The sequence below is a fragment of the Periplaneta americana genome, chromosome 5 (assembly GCF_040183065.1).
Source record: "Periplaneta americana isolate PAMFEO1 chromosome 5, P.americana_PAMFEO1_priV1, whole genome shotgun sequence".
Taxonomy (NCBI): Eukaryota; Metazoa; Arthropoda; class Insecta; order Blattodea; family Blattidae; genus Periplaneta; species Periplaneta americana.
The window spans coordinates 42,220,226-42,242,790 of NC_091121.1; the positions used below are offsets into that span (position 1 = coordinate 42,220,226).

The following is a 22,565-nucleotide window of genomic DNA, read 5'->3' on the forward strand; positions in this document are numbered from 1 at the left end:
CTCACATTAATTGAATGATTGATTCCACACAACATTCACGGAGAATGTGTATAAGGCTTATATATACTGTGTGTTTTTGTGGAAATTTAACATTGCCATAAGAAATCTGTCTATAAAAAAATGAGGAAATAATTTAAATCATTGGATCATGTTTATATTAGCAGGCTTTGATAATTAATTTTTAAAATAATGGAACGTCATTTATGGTTGCTAAGTTAAGGGACACTAAGACTGAGTTTTGAAACTTTTACAGTTTTAATCCGATTTATTTCATTGTTTAACTGTTTTTCAGATGCATTAAGAATAATTATGACGTGTGCAAATTTGAGCTCAATTCTACTACTAGCTTCAAAGTTAATTTTATTTTAAGTGTACGAATTAGTGATATAATTAAAATGTTCCATGAAATTACATTTAAATAAAGAAGTTAATATTTTTTTCATAAGGACCCCGATTCACGAGCAATACTTTAACCTTGAGAAATTCTTGATATCTAGTCTAGTTTAGACAGTAAATTTTTTAAAATTAGACATTTATTTATAGTTTTGATTTACATAATAATAATAATAATAATAATAATAATAATAATAATAATAATAATAATAATAATGATAATGATAATAATAATAATAATAATAATAATTTTAGCTCCTAATTTTCAAGATATTTAACATTTCTCAACGTTAGATCTCAGATAATACATGCGTGGACATGTATGAATATTTTTATTGGATTTCATTAAAACTGCATGCATATGGAGGATTTTGAACATCAAAACTGTGGTTTGTAGAAAACACAATTTTGTGAAAAAAGATACAATACTGACGTATGAAGCAGGCCTATATTAAAATAGCTCCTGGACCTCAAAGGAGACGTAGAGGCAAGACACATCTTACTATCAACTTTCTAAGTGTCCAAGGAATATTTTCAAAAAAAAAAAAAATGAAACCTCAGTCCTAGTGTCCTTTATTTTCTCTAAATGGGTTGAGGAAAATCCCGGAAAAAAAACCTCAACCAGGTAACTTGTCCCAACCAGGATTTCAACCCGGGGCCTTGAGTATTATTGATGCCATTTATTCATTATATTAATTTAATGTTAGGCGCATTTCACAGGAAACGGCGATATTATATCATTACGGGTAAGATGTCGAACGTCAACTACTTAACAAAGACTTCACAAATATCATTACGAATCGTAAGTGGTAATAAAGTCACATTGAATGGGAGTTCCTATTTTAAAATTACTTACGGTGTACTATAACAGCAAAATAATTATTTCATACAGTACTAAAACATCCGGTATGTATACTGCTTGATGCTGTTATAAAATGATTATATACATCTATATGTAACTTTTAAATGCAGTGCTAAGCAAAATACAAAGGAAATAACCAGACAACAATAATAAAAGAATAGAAGCGTAATTTAAAACACCTGGTGTGTTTTGTGTTTAAAATTACTCGTGTAAGAATATCAGGTTACAGCCTAATTCAGCAGAAAATCTGTTTACGCTGATTATACCAAATTCAGGAGTAATCGCAGAGTTTATGACTGAGGAAATTACACATTTGAAAGCCTAAAGTGATAATACTGTAGATGTCTCTAAATATAGACCTATAACTTGCCTAAGTACCCTGTATAAAACTCCAACAGCTTGCATAACAAACAAAATGTAACAAAATTGCAATGAAAACAACGTAATTACGCAGGAATGAAAGGGAAGTAGGAAGCAGTAATTATATTGCATAGAGTAATTGGTTATCGTCTCTCTAATCCTACAGAAACTCTAAAATATGGGCCGCATGTTTTACGAGGAAGGCTATGATTTAGTTTAACACAGCCGATTAATGACTATACACTCCTTACATAAAATTAAGCAGAGAAATATAACGTAAGTGACAGAAGAATGAGAGCTTTCCATAAATATCTACGCGAGAACAATTCGGTAGAAACGTTTCAGTGTCGCTCGTAAATCGTTAAACTATAATAGATCATTAATAGTTCTATTAGAAAATTTCAATTCGCTAACGAGGGTTGCTGATATAATTTTATTGCAATTTATAATTTATGTTCTATTATTTAGTTTAATAAAGTAAAGTCGAAGAAAGTTAAAATTAGACAATTGAACGACCATCTTTGTAACATAAATCAGCAGTATTATTAGCTTTTATCCACTTCGATTATGTAATGTGGACTTTACATCACTAATAACAATGTCGTAAACACATTCATTACGCAACTAGCTAGGTAATCATATTGCTATTACCTAACTGGTTGCGTAATGTGAACCATGAAGAAATTTACAAATATACTCTGCTAAAATTTTATCATAAAAGTCGTAATAAGTTTATATTACAGGCACATAATCATGACACAAGACGAAATAATAATTCAACATTAATAGAAACTAAATGTTTCACATCTGCTGGTCTAAAGCATAGCATTAATTTTGGCCCCCGGTTGTATAATTCTTTAGCTAAATTACACCCAGAACTTCTAACATGTAACCCACTAATATATAATAGGAAAATTAGAAGCGTGTTAATGTCTTCAATTTGATTAAATAAATTTATAGCCTATGTGTATGAATTTATCAGCCTATATTATATTTGTATTCTATAATTTCGGAATATATATTTTACCATACATTGTCTTACTTTATTCACATGCGATATTAGTATTCTCTATGTTAATATTATATTATATAATTTCATTGCAGCTGTAATTTTATTTTAGTTCCTATTTTATTTTATTTCCTATATTCCTCTTATATCAATATATTATATTATACACATCTTGATTACACAACTTTTAACACTATATCACTTCGGAATATGTAATATATGTCTTTCTCGTGTTAACATATATCGTACCTGGTTAACATGTTTCGGTCTGTTATCGACCTTCTTCAGAAATGGGTGTTCTGAAGCCAGTTGTAATTCAAAATTAATAGAATGGCGACAGACTGTGACATTAGAGACACCAAAACGTGCTGACAGTTCACTGCTACTGGCGAGTGGCTTGTCTTCCAGCTCGGTGAATCTACTGTAGCCTCATTCTTTGGAGTAGGTGGTCTTCCTGAGCGAGGCTTATCTTCAAGCTTCAGATCTCCACAATTTATGTTTTATGCCGCCCTACTACTACCTATCCCTTCACCTTCGACTTCATATATTTCTTCAGCTGATTCATTCCTTTTTGTAAAAGAAACGCAGAAGCACTTGAATTGCTATTGTATTATTGCATATTTCCAACGAAAAACTGAAGATAATAGGCAATATATTCCACAAATAGATTTGCAGTTAAATGCTTCTTAAAGTGTGTTCAAATATGTGATAGTAACCGTAGCGCGAAAGCCTATGAAGTGCCAAGATCGACCAGCTGATTATTGGTCTCACGTCCACATGTTCTACCAGAGGTCAATGATCATCAAACCATTCTTGGGATAACGTGTGGTTAACACGATGAACCCTACAATCGTTACAGCTGTTTTTTGAAACCGGATTTAGCTACCTATCGTAGCTCCCAAAATTCATCACGATGGGTCCCATATACTGACGAAAATTTCATGATAAAACTCCTTCTCCATAAGGATTCGAACCAGCGTTCATTGCGTAACGCGACTCTAGGCATAATATATCATGACGCTACGGCTAGGGACGTTTCGAAAATCCTAGAGAAACAGTGGAGTAAGTGCCGTAAAGTGCATATATATTAAACATTTATAAGTTGTTGAAGGAAACTTCAAGAATGTACTTACAAAAGCATGAAAGGTGATTTTCAATAAACAGTTCTGGCACTATAACTTGTTGCAACTTGTGTATTTTTTTCGTAATAATCCTGTATAATTATATGTTTCATTAAAAAACGTTTCTCTCTCAATAATTCGCCTTTCTCACATTTCAATTTGTTATATATATATATATATATATATATATAAATATATAAAGTTAAAGTTAAAGTTATGTTTTATTTAACGACGCTCGCAACTGCAGAGGTTATATCAGCGTCGCCGGATGTGCCGGAATTTTGTCCCGCAGGAGTTCTTTTACATGCCAGTAAATCTACTGACATGAGCCTGTCACATTTAAGCACACTTAAATGCCATCGATCTGGCCCGGGATCGAACCCGCAACCTTGGGCATAAAAGGCCAGCGCTATACCAACTTGCCAACCAGCTCGACTATATATATAGAATGAAAAATTATAAAGAAAATTGTCTAAGGTTCTTGAAACTGTGTGCCATTCTGTGTTCATTTCAAACAAAGGCATTAAACATTTATTAAAGTTATTACAACTTATTTCACTTGCAACGTAGGAGGTAAATTTATTGTATATATTGAATATGAAAGAAAACCTGAACAGTAGCTGCACAGACGGACAGAAAGACAGACAGACGATATGGTCAAATTCACTTTTTTGGTATCAGAGATACTTAAGGGGTTAGGTACAGCTTACAGCAGAAAGTTTTGAAAATATTCAACATTTTTTTCCTCCATTATTGTATCTTGTAGAATAATAAAATAATACTAAAAGAGAGAACATGAAAAGTAAACAAGTTTGTGAGTTATGAGGGAAACGCTTCATCACTGCACAGTAAATTGGTATCATTTTGAATTTTGAAAAAAAAAAAAAAAAAAAAAAAACATAAATAGTTTTTTTAAATCGTAAAAATATTTTTTACATATAGCAGAAGGACAGTGTTTTACACATAACCAATTTTCATTATTGTACAAGATGCAGTAATGGAGAAAAAAAATGTTGAATATTTCCAAAATAATTACTGCTGTAAGCTATACCTAACTCCTTAAAAAGTAAATTTTCGTTGAAATTTCCAAATGCAATATTCAAAGCATTGTTGATATTACTTGTGAGGTTCAGACCTGTCTTCGGACAGTTAACTAAACAACAACACAGCACTTTCTCTTTTATACTTCATAAAGAATGTTTCGAAATTCGCGCATATGGGCTACATGGTGTAAGTCCTGGATGAATCGGAGGCGAAAACGTTTGTAACCAAAATTTCACTATTTGGCACCACTGCACAACATAGAATATCTTAGTAATATACTGTAATGTAATGTTTACTGTATTTATCATTATAACTAAAAAGCAATAAAATGACAAAAACTGATAAATAATAAATTTATAAATTATAGACATCAGCTCAAAGAATTTTGAGTGACCACAAGGATCCTGAATACAATAAACATGTACAATATAATGTGATGTGATACATTAAAGAAAAAAGAAAGTTAATTGTTGAAGGCAACTATAAGTTGATTAATTGAAATAGAGATGATGATGTAATATTTGAAGAGAATCCTTGATAATATTTATAAGAATAGACATTACATAATCAAAAGGAATGTGAAGTTCCTTAAGATAATTCCATGTGAATTTTGTGATTGAACCTCTACTGCCAAACAGCAAACCAATGACGGACCATTGTTTAAGAGGGATGTTGTACTTTTGAGAAAGATACGGCAGACAAGGTTCATATATGGACTTCTTCTCAATATTTTATTATGACGTTCTGAAGGATCAAAATGCTATATAGAAATACTTTGTACGTTATAGAAAGATAGCCTAATTCAAATTAAAAATTCAAATAAAAACAAGGCAGGTGGTTTGACCATGAACATTCAGTTTTCAAGCAGCGTATGGATAGCTTGAGGTACAATCACAGAAATAACATTTATTTTTACGATACAGTTTTGCCACATTTTGCAATTTAAAATTACTCGTGCGAAATGTTGTCACTAACATTCTCGTCCCCATTGTCATCCAGGATAGCATGAATTCTCAGACACTCTATATAATGAGAGGGTTAAATTGGAAGACATGTTGAATGCCTCGTAATGTACTAATCTAGCAATAAGAACAAGCATTATTATTTTTTTTTTGCAGTTAGCTTTTTGTTGTTTACGATGTGAGAAGGGAAAAGAGAAAGACTTAGTAAGGCGAGACTCATAAAAAAAGGGTCAGACAGAAGGCTACTATAGCACCAGTCCTTATTTCATTCATTACTGCTTCGACGTAATTGCTACGTGGCACCTGCAAAATCACGTGCCCATCAGCCTGTTCGCCGTAAGTTAGGCAACTTCTCCGACTTGTTCATGTTACTAGTAAAGAACAGTTTCGGCTATAAAGCAGCGCGCTCTAGATTTTCAGTAATTAGGCAGTCTTATTAGGTCAACAGCTGTAACAACAGTTCACTAGTTAGCTCCATCTACACCACTGCAGTCCAAACGAACTTTAAATTCCAGCTGTTCTCCAAGAGCACTGAAATGTGTATTTATTTTCACACAGTTATATATACACGGAAATAATAATAATAATAATAATAATAATAATAATAATAATAATAATAATAATAATAATCTACCGCCACAGTGACTCTGTGCTACTGCGTTGGGTTTATAAGCCAGGAACCAGCGTTCAAATCTTGGTTCATCTATCTTAAAGTTTTAACTTGCATTGGCCAAGCCCGAGTTTCATGTAACACAGGGTTTTCCTCCCGCTAATCCGGTTGATCATAATTATTATCATCACCATCATAATTCATTACTAGTGTAATATCGACAGATACGCCGTCTATGATACACTCTAGATATTCTCTGTCGAAGTAAGTGGCATACGCTTCTTCATACTGGCGACATTTATGAGCCTCCCGTATAATCGGGGTGAATAACAGAAGTTAAAGGTACTGTCATTTAAAATAGATAGATAGATGGATGGATGGATGGATGGATGGATGGATGGATAGATAGATAGATAGATAGATAGATAGATAGATAGATAGATAGATAGATAGATAGATAGATAGATAGATAGATAGATAGATAGATAGATAGATAGATAGATAGATAGATAGATAGATAGATAGATAGATAGATAGATAGATAGATAGATAGATAGATAGATAGATAGATAGATAGATAGATAGATAGATAGATAGATAGATAGATAGATAGATAGATAGATAGATAGATAGATAGATAGATAGATAGATAGATAGATAGATAGATAGATAAATAAATAGGTAAATAGATAAATAAATTAATTAACTAAGTAAGTAAATAAATAAATAAATGCATGAATGAATGAATGAATGAATGACTAATTAAATAAGTAAATGAATGAATAAATGAATGAATAAATAAATAAGTAAATAGATAGATAGATAGATAGATAGATAGATAGATAGATAGATAGATAGATAGATAGATAGATATATAGATAGATAGATAGATAGATAGATAGATAGATAGATAGATAGATAGATAGATAGATAGATAGATAGATAGATAGATAGATAGATAGATAGATAGATAGATAGATAGATAGATAGATAGACAAACGAATAAATAAATAAACGAATGAATGAATGAATAAATATTGAACAAATAAATAAACAAACAAATAAACAAATAAATAAATAATTGCATGAATGAATGAACGAATGAACAAACAAATCAACAAACAAACAATTAAATGAATAAATAAACAGATGCATAAACAAATAAATAAATAAATAATGACAGAGAGAAGAATACGGGTGTTAATGAATATGAAGGCGGAGTAGGTGTGAATGGTAGATTGTTGTACTAGTGTGCCGTACAGGAAGAAATGTGAAACAAAAAATAAATGGGCCATGTATTGGAAATTGATTTTCTTCGAAATGAAGTATTTTGAAAGTTATATAAACCGACAGCATATTCCCTTTCCATCGTGTACTTCATAACTTCATTGCAATGTAATGTCAAAAGCTGACATCAACACGCAGATTAAAACAAGTTACAATGTGTTAGCGATATGTTGCATGAAAATTTGTTATACTTTCAATGTAAACGAGAGGAAAAGAAAAATCTATCAATTCTGATGGAACTATATCTTTAATTCAAGCACATTCGACACCTAAAAATGGTGTGATTCTTTACAATATCGCACAATAATATACCTTTTAAATATCTGAGCCGTCAAAAACCACAATTGAAGGGTTCAGAGCTATAGTGGGCCAAGCGTCATATATTAAAAACGTAGAAAACAAGGATTAAAATTAAGTGAGTACCATAATTCAATTAAACATATAGCAAGTAATATAAAGTATGCACATTAAAACTAAATGATATGTCAATCTTCATTAAACTATGGTATTCACTTAACTTTAATCCTTGCTTTCTCCGTTTTTAATAAATGGCGCTTGGCCCACTATGGCTCTGAACCTCTCAATTCAATTTTACTTAGCAGGACGGGGATATGCTTAGACAATTATTTTGTGCTCCTGTAATGAAATGAGTTGCGTGCCGCCGAGTGTGTCTTTCGGCTAAACCGGGTCCAACATGCGCTACACCACACATCCCTCTCTATCTAACAAGTCCGATTACAATACCAATGGTGATGGTCAACAGTACCTCAGAGATCCACCTGAGTCGTTTAGTTCCTCGTTCTAGAAATTCGGGATTTCCGTTTCTCTGTATTTCTCTCATTCGTCTAGAATTCATCATCAATGCCATCTAATCAGCCGTTGCACTAACTACGAGAAACATATGGCATGGCGAAAGGCCGCTACAACGCCGAACAAACACAAAAAGTTGTCCGCCGTTGTCGTAAGCCAAATGTCTTCTATCCAGGCGGATAACCACTAGGTATAGTTGTGGCATTATGTAATTTATTTTGAGACTCATTAGTACGGTTGCGGCTATATTATTGTAATACGAAAAATTTTCTTCAGAGTGAATGGATGATTAACCAAAAAGATCACTACATTTTCAAGAAGAATACAGTGACATCAGGTTTTGTATTTTATGACGGATTAACTAGTTTTGGATCTCTACTGTACCTATCACTAAGAAAATTTTTAACGTGGAACGTTTCTTTGCGTACCACTGGGGAAAAATTATAACAAGAATTACAACATTGCCTCTTAATGGGAGTTGCATGATGCCACCTAAAGTGCATTCATTTTAACTTAATTTGCTCATGCATAGCCCAGGTTATGCTTCTTTTACAACATTGATCAAATGGAATGCGCAGCCTAGGCCTGTATTAAGGGATCCATCTTAATTTGTTTTTACATTTTAATAGGTTATGTGCATCGCAACATTTCCTCAAAGAAACCACATATATGTTGTCTCCTCATATAGAAAATTCTTTATTTCAAACAACTAATTGGTAGCCGAGCAAGTTGGCTCGGACGGTAAATGCCGGATTGGAAATTTAGATGCCAAGATTCATCACCGCCTCAATCACCAATGTCATAAACATTAATGAAAATCTATAATCAGTTATATGAACACAAGCCACTGAATGGAAACAGGAACTCAACAATAGTAATCACGGCCTACTGGTATAACTACAGATCCTAAATACGCGACTATAACCGCAGATGTTAAAGCGTGTATAAATAAATTCGACAAAAAAAAGAAGACTAATTGGTATCACATTGATGTTTGAATCGTTTTGAATATCAATTGCATTATTATCTCCCGACTAGGCCTCATGGAATGAAGAAACAAATGAAATAGCAAGACGTTCCTGAAATAGTTAACCAAGGAGGCTCCGGGCTTATTAAATGTACGTATATACAGGAAATACAAAGACAAAAATAAAAAGAAATATCGACGTTGTATTTCAAATTCAAATGTCCTTGCAATCCCAACTATGCTCACAATAACAATCACGAACAGCATAAAAGTTTCACGCTATTATAGGGATTCGATAAATCGCCTGTCATTTTTTACATTTCAGATTACGATAGGATAGACGCCGTAATTTTATTTTAATATAGATAACAGTAACAATAATATTCATATATTGTGAAAAGTGTTAGTGAAATCAGTAAAATACTCATCTGGCTATAAGCTAATTCAATCCTTGAGTCGTGGAATAATCTTGATGTTAGATGTTAGAATCGTGACAGCTGACACATGTTGACTAAACGAAATCCAAAATTCCATATTAGATTGGAAACCTGTTAAATTAAATAATTTTTAAGGTTAGAACTAGCTGAACATGGTATACCTACAGCTACAGTTAGAAATGTTCTCATGTTTTCATTTAGGATAAGTACTCATTTCTATGGACGCGCGGTTAAAGTGTTGCTCTGCAAACCAAACGGTCGCGGGTTTAATTCCCGATGTGGTCGTCCATTTATTTCATTTATCTAATCCACGACTGTACTATAAATCTGGGTTTTATTCAGTCTCTAACAGAATTGATTACCAAGAATATTTCCTTGTGGATAAGGTGGCAAGCATGTTGGGCAAGTACCCCTACTGCCACTAATGCAAATTGTCTAGAAAATGGGAGCCTTAACCTCGCGCTACGCTCTGGTCCTCCAGGGCTTGTAATACGGATATTTTAACTATACATTTCTTATTCATTTGCATATATGGTTACACAACATATTATTATATGAATCGTCACTCATAATAACTTTTTAACATCATTATAATTATTGGGGGGGTCTGTATTGATGACCATTATCTTCATTATATTCATCACCGTAATCACCGTCTTCTGCAGGATTTACGAACGTGCTAAAAATTTGGCGAGTCAGGAGAAAAGGCTTTGAGGAAAGATAAATAGTTAAAGGTATAAATGCTCTTGAAAAGAAAGACTAATCGACAAATGTATCTGTAAAAATTGGCAGCTAAGAGTTCTACAAAACTAATAGTCACTGTTGTATATATTTTATAATTATTGCAATCCCTTTTTATCAGCTGAAAATGTGTCGGTATAAATGTATTTTATCTTGGAAGCTTTTGAGGGTCACTAATATAACCTTACAGTCAATGAATGGTTGTAGCACTCAGCAAGAGGGGAGGCGCTGGGAGCTGGCCAAGGGGTCCATCATCGAGCTAATGTTTGTCGATTGGGGAACGAACGCCCTAAGCATCGGTCTTGCAGAGCCCAGCCATTTGCGGTTAACCTCTGCCTTGCAGTACGAGAAAACACGGGTGAGAAATTGTCATTCGAACAAGCTAGAGTATCTCACATGGGTAGAGTCAGAGACCTCCAACAAGGAGTGCATGTAAGAATGTTTGACAAACATACAACTGTCAACTTCTCTCTATAAAATATAGGCTTACATCTGTACAAACTAAAAGGAGAGTCGTTATTTTATAGTGTCATGCTCTTCTTTCAAATTGAGAGAAAACAGACGGATAGAAAACAACATTGTAAACCACAACAACATTATCCCGCCTATATCTTTGTACACAACACTATCACTATAATTATCAACATAATAATTATCATGAACATAAACATTGTCGTTTTCAACACCATCAGTATTTTTTTTAATATCATTGCAGCCAAGATCTTTCCAATTCTCGGTGATATCATTGTCGTCACCCCCGATAACATGTATTAATAATGAAATTGTCGTTAGCAACATCATCAATATCGTCACCATCAACACCATAAACATTGTCGTCATTAATATACATGAAGAGTTCGCGAGAAAAATGATGAGTGTCACATTTCTGTTAAGAATTAGATAATGATCTAATTGAGTCTATAACTGCAAGATGTAGTGCTGTTTCTATAGAAAATAAAGGAAAGGATTACTGTATTCGTGGTGATAATTCTCTTTTTACCATTCTTCATAAGAACAATATTAAATTTCGTAGTGATCCATGAATTAGATAATGACATCAACCTGAAAAAACTGTGACATTCATCGTTTTTCCCGCGAATTATTGTCAACATCGTCAACATCATCATTGTCAACGACATTACTGTGATCGTCACCTACATCATTGATAGATCTGTTGTTGTCATATTATTGTCATCGACATTATTTTCGTCGTCATTGTCAGCGGCAACGAGATTATTGTCAACACCAACACCTTGGCATCGCCATCAACATGATATTATTGTCATCATCACCAATACTATCAACATCATCCTTAGTAACGCCAAAATCGTCTTTATTAACATCATCGTCGCTGTCATGTATTTCATCATGAAGATCAAATTGAGTACGGACAAATTTTAGTAGAATTGACAGCTTGAAAATTAGGAACGAAAAACTAGTTTACTACCGGTTTTTTCTATGTACTGCAGTGATTACTGAAACTTTATGAACCAATTTTCTATGAATGTCTTACGAGATTGTATAGAATAAATAATAGTTCATCTCTGCATAATAACAATATAAAACATTCAAGAAAAAATTATGTTTCATCTCAAAATTAAAAAAGAAATATTTAAGAAAAATTTATAGTTCTTCTAAAAGATAATAATAATAATAATAATAATAATAATGATAATAATAATAATAATAATAATCATCATCATCATCATGAATCATGGTATAAACCGTTAACGATTTGTTCTGGATCCTTTTTGTAATTGTAGATTCCATCTTTTAATCGTTCGTCCTCCACCTCTTTGCTATTGCTGTTGTCCATTCTGTTCATATGTTCATGCCATTTCTTTCTATATTATTTTATTTTACTTTTTAAGGCTAAAAAACTGCTTTTATATGCGGATGTCTTCATTCCTTTGTTTATTCAAAACTGTGTATCCTGCCACGTACCTAAAAAATTTCATTTCTGCTACCTCGAGTCGTCTCAGTAAATCTTTATTCAAAGTCCAACATTTGAAGCAATATAATAAAACTGGTACAGCTAAAACATTGTTAAATTTAAGAAGAGTTTCTTTGCGTACTTTCCTTACAAATGTCCTTGTTCAAATGAATTAATTTTTTTTTGCAAACTTTGTCCTGTCACTGTAATAAGGATTGTTTTATTGTTCATGTTGTTAGGCCTACTACTGTTGCCACAGAATCATTATGTATGTAGAAAATGCTAGCACAGAATAAAGATATATTGAAGTTACGTTCTGAATTATTACAATGGCGTCAGGTGTGGAAGAACAAGAAATAACATGCAAATAATCACTGTTTTAACACATCCTTTACCCTAAGCTGATTCGATATTAATTTCTTATGAACGGAAGAACTAGGAACACACATTTGAAACATATTTAGAAGCTTCAGGCCAAGATATCAAACAAAAAGAAAGTAAAAAGATGGAAATATTTTTTTTAACTTAGCTAGTGATAGAGCATTAGAATTATATGATACTTCAAAGCTAATGATGTTGTACAAGTAATAGAAGGCGGTAGATTTAGACCAAACAGGAAATACTTAAAATGTAAAAAAAAAATAATAATAATAAAAATTAAAGTGTAAGTTAAAATCAATGATTGTGTACTAGTAATGTATAACTTAAGTAAAAAAGAGAAAGCTTCTATCCTATTAAATATTGTTATATTGTGCATATTGTTACTATTCTTGTTACGAAATCATGTTGTTATGTACAAAATGCTAGCACAAAGTAAGTATATCTTGAAACTGCGTTCTGAAATAATAGTCATTGCCTATAAATACCGGTATCTCCACATAATTAAAGTATATTACTTATTCAATTAGGACATTATTACCTACCATTTCTGTTCTTATCTACAAATAATTAAAAAAGTGTAAGAAAAAGTGGTAGTGCAACTGAAAATAATCCTGGCTGAGAAACATGTAAAATCTATTTCACGTTACTCCGACCAAAATTATGTTCTGTAATGAAACCGATTTTGACACACGCACAAAAAGTGAGCCTGAAAATGCGGTTTGGAGGCGTTCTCAACTCCAAAAGTTAAGGCTCCCAGAAAGTTGAACAACAGTTCCATATTGTGAACTCCAAGTTGGGAGCCACAACACAGCGGTGACCTGTGTAATAAATCTCATCTCGGTTTTATTGTAGATTTATTCAGACAGTTCGGAATTATATCGACACATCTTCTGCAATCTGGAGGAGAGACAAGTTTCGGCATCATCTGGATGATGTAGCGACTCTGCTTCGAGTAACGAATTTCTTTCAGTCTTATTTTATTTTTTGTTTCGGGGAGGTTGGATAAGATCTATGACAAAAGGAATGCTCTGGACGGTAGAGACGAGACCACAGAAAACGGTATAATGAACCATCTATTCAAATAAAGAATGCCACAAAACGACTCAATGAATCAATAGTGCTCCTTATCTATTCTCTGCTGGAGTCAAGAACAACAGGAGATGTTTCTTTGTTCCAACGGACGGAGTCACTCTCTAGCACAGTGGAGTGGCGCTCACTTCGCGGTCCAAAGTTGAGTTATGGAGCACTGATGTTTTACTATTCAGCGAAATACGGAAAAAATCTCCTACACGAAATAACAGTGTGTACACTATAATTAGCAGTTTGGACATGCTAATAACGTAGGATCTTAATGTGCTGTCACTGTCATGTCTTGTGTCTTCATTGGTTGAGATCAGAAATTGTGCAGTACTTACATTATGCAGTTGTTGACTATGTATTTATCTAATTTAGGTACGCAGAAATATATTTGAAGAGTCCACTGCAAGAATGATGGATGTCACTTTCTTGTCGAAAATGAACCAAGACTGTCAATACATATCTTAAGACATATAGAATGTACATACAGAGTTGTCGACCTGGTTGGCGAGTTGGTATAGCGCTGGCCTTCTATGCCCAAGGTGCGGGTTCGATCCCGGGCCAGGTCGATGGCATTTAAGTGTGCTTAAATGCGACAGGCTCATGTCGGTAGATTTACTAGCGTGTAAAAGAACTCCTGCGGGACAAAATTCCGGCACATCCGGCGACACTGATATAACCTCTGCAGTTGCGAGCGTCGTTAAATAAACCATAACACATAACATACAGAGTTACATGGCATTAACACTGATAGTCATTGTCCAGTAATGATCGGAAAATCAAGCATTTCAAACTTTCAATTGCTTCTCCTGCAAAATGTATTCCAAATTACATCCATCATTCTTGCAGTGGAGTCTTCATTTGATAAAGGATGTATATAATATGGGAAACAATAAGCGATAAAGATAGACATGTTTAAGTCCATTATCTCCTTAATCGGTCTTCAAAAACCCCAGGTTTCCTATCTCAAAATGTTGTGCAGAGCATCCCTTATCTTCTTTTTAATTTTTGGACGTGTCTATTGAATCAATCTGTATACTGCCGAATTTCCTTGTTTACGTAAGAAATGGTCAGTACATATATATTTTTATTTTAGTAGGTTATTTTACGACGCTTTGTCAACATCTTAGGTTATTTAGCGTCTGAATGAGATGAAGGTGATAATGCCGGTGAAATGAGTTCCGGGGTCCAGCACCGAAAGTTACCTAGCATTTACTCATATTGGGTTGAGGGAAAACCCCAGAAAAAACCTCAACCAGGTAACTTGCCCCGACCGGGAATCGAACCCGGGCCACCTGGTTTCGCGGCCAGACGCGCTAACCGTTACTCCACAGGTGTGGACCAGTACATAGAACTACTCTACAAATTAATATGGAAAGATAATTACCTAACAAATTAATGTCAAGAGACAGGAAGTATTTTCTACTTTTAAGAGATATCTGAACTCTGATGACTTTTAGAGAGAAATTGAAGCTTCGATGACTCTTCATTCCGTACATTAAAATATTTGTGTCACCTAAATTTTAAGAAAATATTTCATTCTTATTCTGAATCATCCTATATAAGTTAATTCCTTTAAAAATTGCATAGACTTTTCAAGTGCGGTTGTATTGTTCTTCACCATGGTATAATTTCATATTACCAAGTTACGATATTAAAAAAATTAGCTAACTTCAATTAAGTACAAAGAACAATTTCATGCAGTAATTTTATGATGAAAATTATATTCCATCTAGTGAAGACTATTTGGCAACTTCCTTAGTGAAGTGGTTCGTTTGTCTGACTATGAACCAAGAGCTAACGTGTTCGATTCCTGATTGTATCCAAGAAATTTTTCAAAAGAGAAATTAGGAAGTAAGCAGTGATTATATAAAGAACAACTGCACAATAAATTTTAAATGGGTGAAGTGTTATGTCGGTATCCATGGAAATGAACTTGCAGATCAATTAGTGAAAGAGACAACACACAACAATCATATCAGCTACAGTAAGATATCCCGAAACGTCATAAAAACATACGAAACTATAGTTTAATGAAATGGCAACGACTATTGGAGGAAACTAATTACTAAAGAGGGGGACTACAAAGAAATTTTCCCAACTTTAAATAGTAGACTACATCAGTGAATTTAATATTAAGTCCAAATATAACAACAATTATGATCGGCCAAAGAAATATTAGAGTTTACTTACATCGCTTTAAAATTACGAACAGTGCAGAGTGTTTGTACAACAGTGGTATACAAACAGTGGACCTTTAGCTATATGTATGTAACAAATTACATAGGGAAAGAGAGAAATTCTTAAGGACAGTGTACTTAAAGAGGACAAGTGGCCAGCGAGGAAACGTAATTTTACAGACACTTAAAAGAATTTACTAGATTCATAAACTCTATAGACTTACTTGACATGAATAATATTTAAGTATAATAGCCATCGGAAAATATCTTATTCTTAATCTACTTGTACCGATGTATATAAGAAAATTAGTGACAATAATGTAAGACCAGCCGCCACGGTGGTTTAGTGGCTAGAGCTCTGGACTTGTAATCCTGTGGACCGGGTTCGATCCTCGGTTTACTCCCGATTTATAACTTGTGTTGGGTAAGCCCGTGGTCTAGGTAACACAAGAGTTTTCTCGGGGAGCTCCGGTTCCCCTGTGACATTGCAACAAATCTTAATTCTCATCTCATCGTGGGTGTAGCGAAGACCAGCCTCCTATGGCGCACCCTGAGCAATTACTCTGTCGGTAAAATGGTCTACACAACTGGCCACATATGGTTGAATGACGAAAGACATGTACTCGCCATTAGCAAAAAAAAAAATAATAAATAAATAAATAAATAATAGTAATTTAAGATCATACTAGCATGTAGTATTATGCAATGTAATGGAGCATGCTGAGATAATGAATTATAAAAGGATATACTGTAGGTTCTAGAACGAGGTCAATTCAAAGTTGGGGAATCACAATAAGTGGCGAACTCAAGAAAAAATGAATTGTTAAAACTGTAAGGCCCGGTTTCTTCAATCTTTGTTAAATTATAACAGTGTGTTATTCCATTTTAACTGTAAACTTAACAGTTGAAGCATTTCTTCAACTACTGTTAGTACTAACAGGCTGTTAAAACCTATGTTAATTTAACTGCCCAATTTCATGCAGTTAAATCATTTAACTCTCTGTTAGCATAGAAGTATCCAATATGGCTGGTGCGTCAGATGCTGAACTTATATATCTGCATTATTTAGAAAATGATATCCATGAATATATAAACAGAGCGGATGATTTCTATGATTTGACAGACCAGAAGTTCATACAAAGGTATAGGCTATTTTCTGCCAAGCCTCACTTTTCGCTTTCAACTTAGATCCGTCTGTTTGTTTATTCTCATTAATTGGTTTATACTGGGAAATAATTTCCAGCAGAAGGTTTCTTTCGAAAGAAGAGAAATTAGTCCAAGATTTCTTTTTGTTCCAGTGTTTTCCATTTCATAATAGCAATACCAATACGCCGCTCCACGCTATTGTGATACAGACGAGGAAAAAAGCAGAAATCAAACCTGAGAGAATAGAAAGACTTCTATTCTCTCTGAATCAAACAACGGAAACAAGCGAGAATCGCAATTGTCAGAGTTCAGAAAACAGAAGTGAGCCTATACTTGGTTATAGGTTATGGTTAAACTCTAGAATCTCTGGTCCTAACAGAGAGTTAACAAACAGAATGTTAAAATGTGAAATGTAAAGTCGAAGAAACGCAATATTTTTAACAGCAATTCATACTTTTAACTTACAGTTAATTAACGCTATGTTAGATGCATTATAACAAAGGTTGAAGAAACCGGGCCTAAGAGACTCGTGGCAATGATCACGCAGCGCCCCTATTCCGAACAACAGTAAAACAGCTGACGAATAGATGGCACATGTTCGGCTGGCTATAGAGTTCAGTTTGGATTTAGTGAAGGATATTTTTAATCCAACTAAAAGACTGTTCTAATATCGTAATAGTTGGCTTAAGTCGTGAAGTTAAGTTGCTCACACAAAAAAGAAGCTGTAATCCGATTACTAATTTCTTTCCTCTCTTTGCTGCGTTCATCTGTACTACATAGAGCCTTGCGGAAATTCTCTCCTTTCAAGCTTATCTAAACACAGATACTGCACTACAGGTTTTAAAAACTTTGCTGTAATTTTAAAGTCAAGTTACAGAAGTTTCTTTATACATCAAGAAAACCAACAACGATTAAAAGGTCGGATCAGTGTTTAAACCCTTAGCTTCAGTTTTAATGAACATGGTGTAATTAATGAATGCAGAAATATAGAGCTTTATAGTTTAATATTCGCCGCTACACGGGCTTGGCTTATCGCTAACGGTGTGGTCATCTGCCTGGAAAACAAGAGATAGTGTATACCTGCTACAAAAAGTATGTGGTGGAACTTACCCCTCACAAGGGAACCATGCAAAATGATCAGATCGTATCCTCTCTGGAAAGCCGTCCGCTGGGATATACTGTAAAAGGAAAGGTAAGTACAAAACATTAGCTACCAATACGGAAATACAGGTAAAGGTAAAGTTATCACTATTACAGGCCGTGCAGGTTCACAGGGTGGCGGAAGGTTAAGGCTCCACCTTTGCTAATAATCATTTTCATTTCATGTATTGCATTCCATAGATTTTACATTAGCATTGAAGCTTTAATATGTGGAACAGGTCAAAATTTTACAAGATTACAATTTTTTGGCGAGATGAAGTGAGGTGAGGCCGAGGATTCGCCATAGATTACCTGGCATTTGCCTTATAGTTGAGGAAAACCTCTAATAAACCCAACCAGGTAATCAGACCAAACGGGGATCTAACCCAAACCTGAGCGCAGCTCCGGATCAGCAGACTATCGAGTCTGCCGACTGAGCTACGTTGGTGGATCTACAAAAAATATAGGCTACAGTACATAACAATCAGTTGATTAAATTTACAAACCTAAACAATTATTAACAGTTGAGCTATAAAATATAATACATAGAAAGTAAATTAATTGAATTTAAAAGCATAAACAATCCAATCAGTTGAGATATACAAAATTGATAATACATATCATGCAAATTATTTCAAACAATAATGATGATACATGATTGAAATAATTTTGGTTTCATCATTTAAATGTGCAGAAATTTGACCCTAACAAATGTAGCTTTTCATTCTGCAAAGGGATTTTCCAATGTTAGATTTGTTCGGATCAAATTTCTGCACATTTAATGGACAAAACTAAAATTCTTTCTATCACAATACACTGCTCTCTTAAATTGACTGAAAATATTGGGAATTCAATCAATGGCTTTCCTAAAACATGCTATGAATGTTTCATATCGTTGTTGTTCCTGCAATTACTCCTATGTGCAAAATATAAAATTGTTCAGTAGGAAGAAAAAACACATTTATTCATTCTATGGCAGTGGTACATAGGAGATTGTAAATTATTACATTTTCGAAAGAAAGAAATATAATCCATGTTGAATCTTTCGTACACTACTTTTAACACTTGAATATAAATAATTGATTAAATGGCGATCTTACTCGCGTTAATTACGTAAGCATGTGCGGCTTACAGCTGCAACTCTAATACACACTGGAACTTGAAAACAATAACTCCATAAATTTCCTAGACATCCCCATAACAAAAGTTGACAACAAACACACCTTCAAAATATACAGAAAACCAACCACCACCACCACACACATACACAACACATCTAATCACCCCACACAACACAAACATGCTGCATTCAGGACAACGGTACACAGATTACTCAACATACCCATGAGCCAACAACACTACAATGAAGAAGTGAACACAATCAAATACATAGCACAAGAAAATGGTTACAATCCAAACAAAATAGACAACATCATAAGGAAGACAAAACAAAAACTCAACAAACACAAAAACACACAAAACACAACACAAACACAAGAAATACATCACACTAACATACGAAAACAAAAACACACACAAGATCGCATCCTCATTCAGAAAACAGAAATACAACATACATACAGAACAGAAAAAAACACTACAAAGACATCTCAACACACAAACAACACAAACAAATAAACACAACCACACAGGCGTATACAAACTCACATGCAATTATTGCGACAGTTCCTACATTGGACCGACAGGCAGATCATTCCAAACTCGATACAAAGAACACATTAAAGCAATAACCAGAGGACACAATACATCTACATATGCCGAACACATAACTAATGCTAACCACACACACAATAACATAAATACAGACATGGAAATCCTACACATACAACCCAAAAACCAAAAACTCAACACACTAGAACAATATGAAATATACAAACACACTAAAACACATCCTAATCAAATTCTCAACACACAGATCAATTTCAGAACACACACACTATTTGACACAACTCTTCATCACACAAACGCACCCACACAACAGGCAGCGAAGTTGAGATAGCGCCGAGATCTAGTAGGCTCTGAGGATGGTATGAAGTAGCACCGAAACAGCTGTAAGCCGCACATGCTTACGTAATGAACACGAGTAAGATCGCCATTTAATCAATTATTTAAAGAAATATAATTACATATAGGAGATTTTATTATTTGCTATATTACAATTTAAGTTATTTAATAGAGCAAAAATCTGAAAATCGATAAATATGTCACATAGACGTTATTGCAGGAACAATGACGATATAAAACAATTTTTATCTCGAAAAGGAAGAAAAAACGAGCGAAATTGTATTACATTTTTTGTTTGAAATATCTTAAAGAATAACCCCCTAAAATTAATGACATTACTCACGGTTCACTCAGTATGTTGATCATTATTTCCCTAAAGTCTCGTGTGTTTTACTGCAATTTATAGGTAGACTGCGCTATAATATTTACTCTTTCGCAGAAAGGAAAGCTGACTAGTTTTTGCCAAATGAAAGGGATTTATTTCTAATTATGGAATCCCTCAAGTAACGAGGATATTAAAAGCAAGCAGTTTCCATTACGCGGTTGAATATGTTTTTATAACTTGTTTAGTTTCGTCCCAAATTCCCTTTACAATTCACTATGCTCAGTATTCATACATCGGATTTTCTTTTGCTCTCATCTGAATGCAGATCTGCAGGGTAGGCGATTGGGTCGGAGCAGATTAGCGGTGCGGACGGGGGAATTACGATAGGCTGTGTAACTTTACTAAGAGAAAAATATTATACAGCAGTAAACGCCGATAAATATTTGGCCTGCATTTATTAACCAGATTCTCCGTTTTTCGCCTTGATTTTCTTAGTTTTCACGTTATTACTTTTCTGTATTCAATTCAATTCAATTTATTTGGCCAATAGACATACAGTTTTAGGCTTCGTCAGAATACATTGAAAAAATATATAAATACATTTAAAAAACACTAATAATAGAAACAGTAAAATTTAAGTAATACAATGAAAACATGAAATAATTTGAAACTTTTAAATTGAAGAAAACTAAATTGCAATTAAACTTATTTATTAAAATACAATTTCATACAAATTTGTGTTGAAAAACTCAGCAACAGAATAATAACACTGATAAACAAGTGGTAGATATCTGAAGTGATGTTTACTGTTTCTAATGTAGTTTTTCATGCTGATTTCAAATCTGAAAACCGTTTTGCTCTATCACGTCAGGTTTTGAAATTACCGACGAAATTTGATTTTTACATGGAACGCAGTCGAATTTCTTTGTTTTTTTCGTTATTCTTAATGCAATGCTGAAAATTTCGTCGTTTGTGTTCTGTTGCATTAATATACTTTCATTTGTATCTTTTTTACTTATTTTCATTGACAATGACAGTGGACGGTGGATATTACGGCATCCAGAGGTTGTAGAAATTCACCAGAAGTGTTTTGCTACGTGTGCGGCTATGTAGTAGACAAATCCCATCGGAAGATTTTCACGCCATTTGCGAAGAAAGCATATGAACTATACTTTGATTCGAAGGTGGATAGTAGTAAGTCGTAGGCACCACAGTTCATCTGTTCGACCTGTGCATGAAACTTGCGCGGTTGGTTAAGTAAGGAAAAGAAGATCAACCATCTGGTATTTGGAGTTCCTATGATATGGCGTGAATGAAGCAACCACATCACAGACTGTTATTTCTGTTTGGCAAACGTCACTTCACCTCCAAAACTCGTGCATCTGTAAAGTAACCTGACGTTTCTTCAGTTTCTAAACCAATTCCATATGATCCCGTCACTTGTCCAATACCAACAGCATCTGGAGAATACACAGTTACAGAAGAAATGTAAGAAGAATGTCTTCTTTCATCTCCTGCCAACGACTCAGACTCTGATTACTACCAAACTGGAGAAGATATTTATTTGATGAATAATGTTACACTCATACGGGATCATGCGATCTCATACGGGACCTGGCACTAACGAAAGATCAAGCTGAACTGCTCGGTACATCTTAAACAATTTGATTTCCTTGCACAACGAATTCACAGTTTCGGCACAGACACAAAGAACTTGTGAAGTTTTTTGCAAAGAGTGACACTATTTGCTACTCC

General features: G+C 33.9%; 1 long non-coding RNA gene across 1 annotated transcript in view; it reads right to left on the reverse strand.

Annotated features, from left to right (window-relative positions):
• Positions 1 to 18,430: 18,430 nt before the first annotated feature.
• Positions 18,431 to 22,565, reverse strand: part of LOC138699547 (uncharacterized) — a 238,952-nt gene continuing 234,817 nt past the window's right edge. The window contains exon 3 of the long non-coding RNA XR_011332026.1: positions 18,431 to 18,498. This is a non-coding gene — a long non-coding RNA (uncharacterized lncRNA). The remainder of the gene's footprint in view (positions 18,499 to 22,565) is intronic.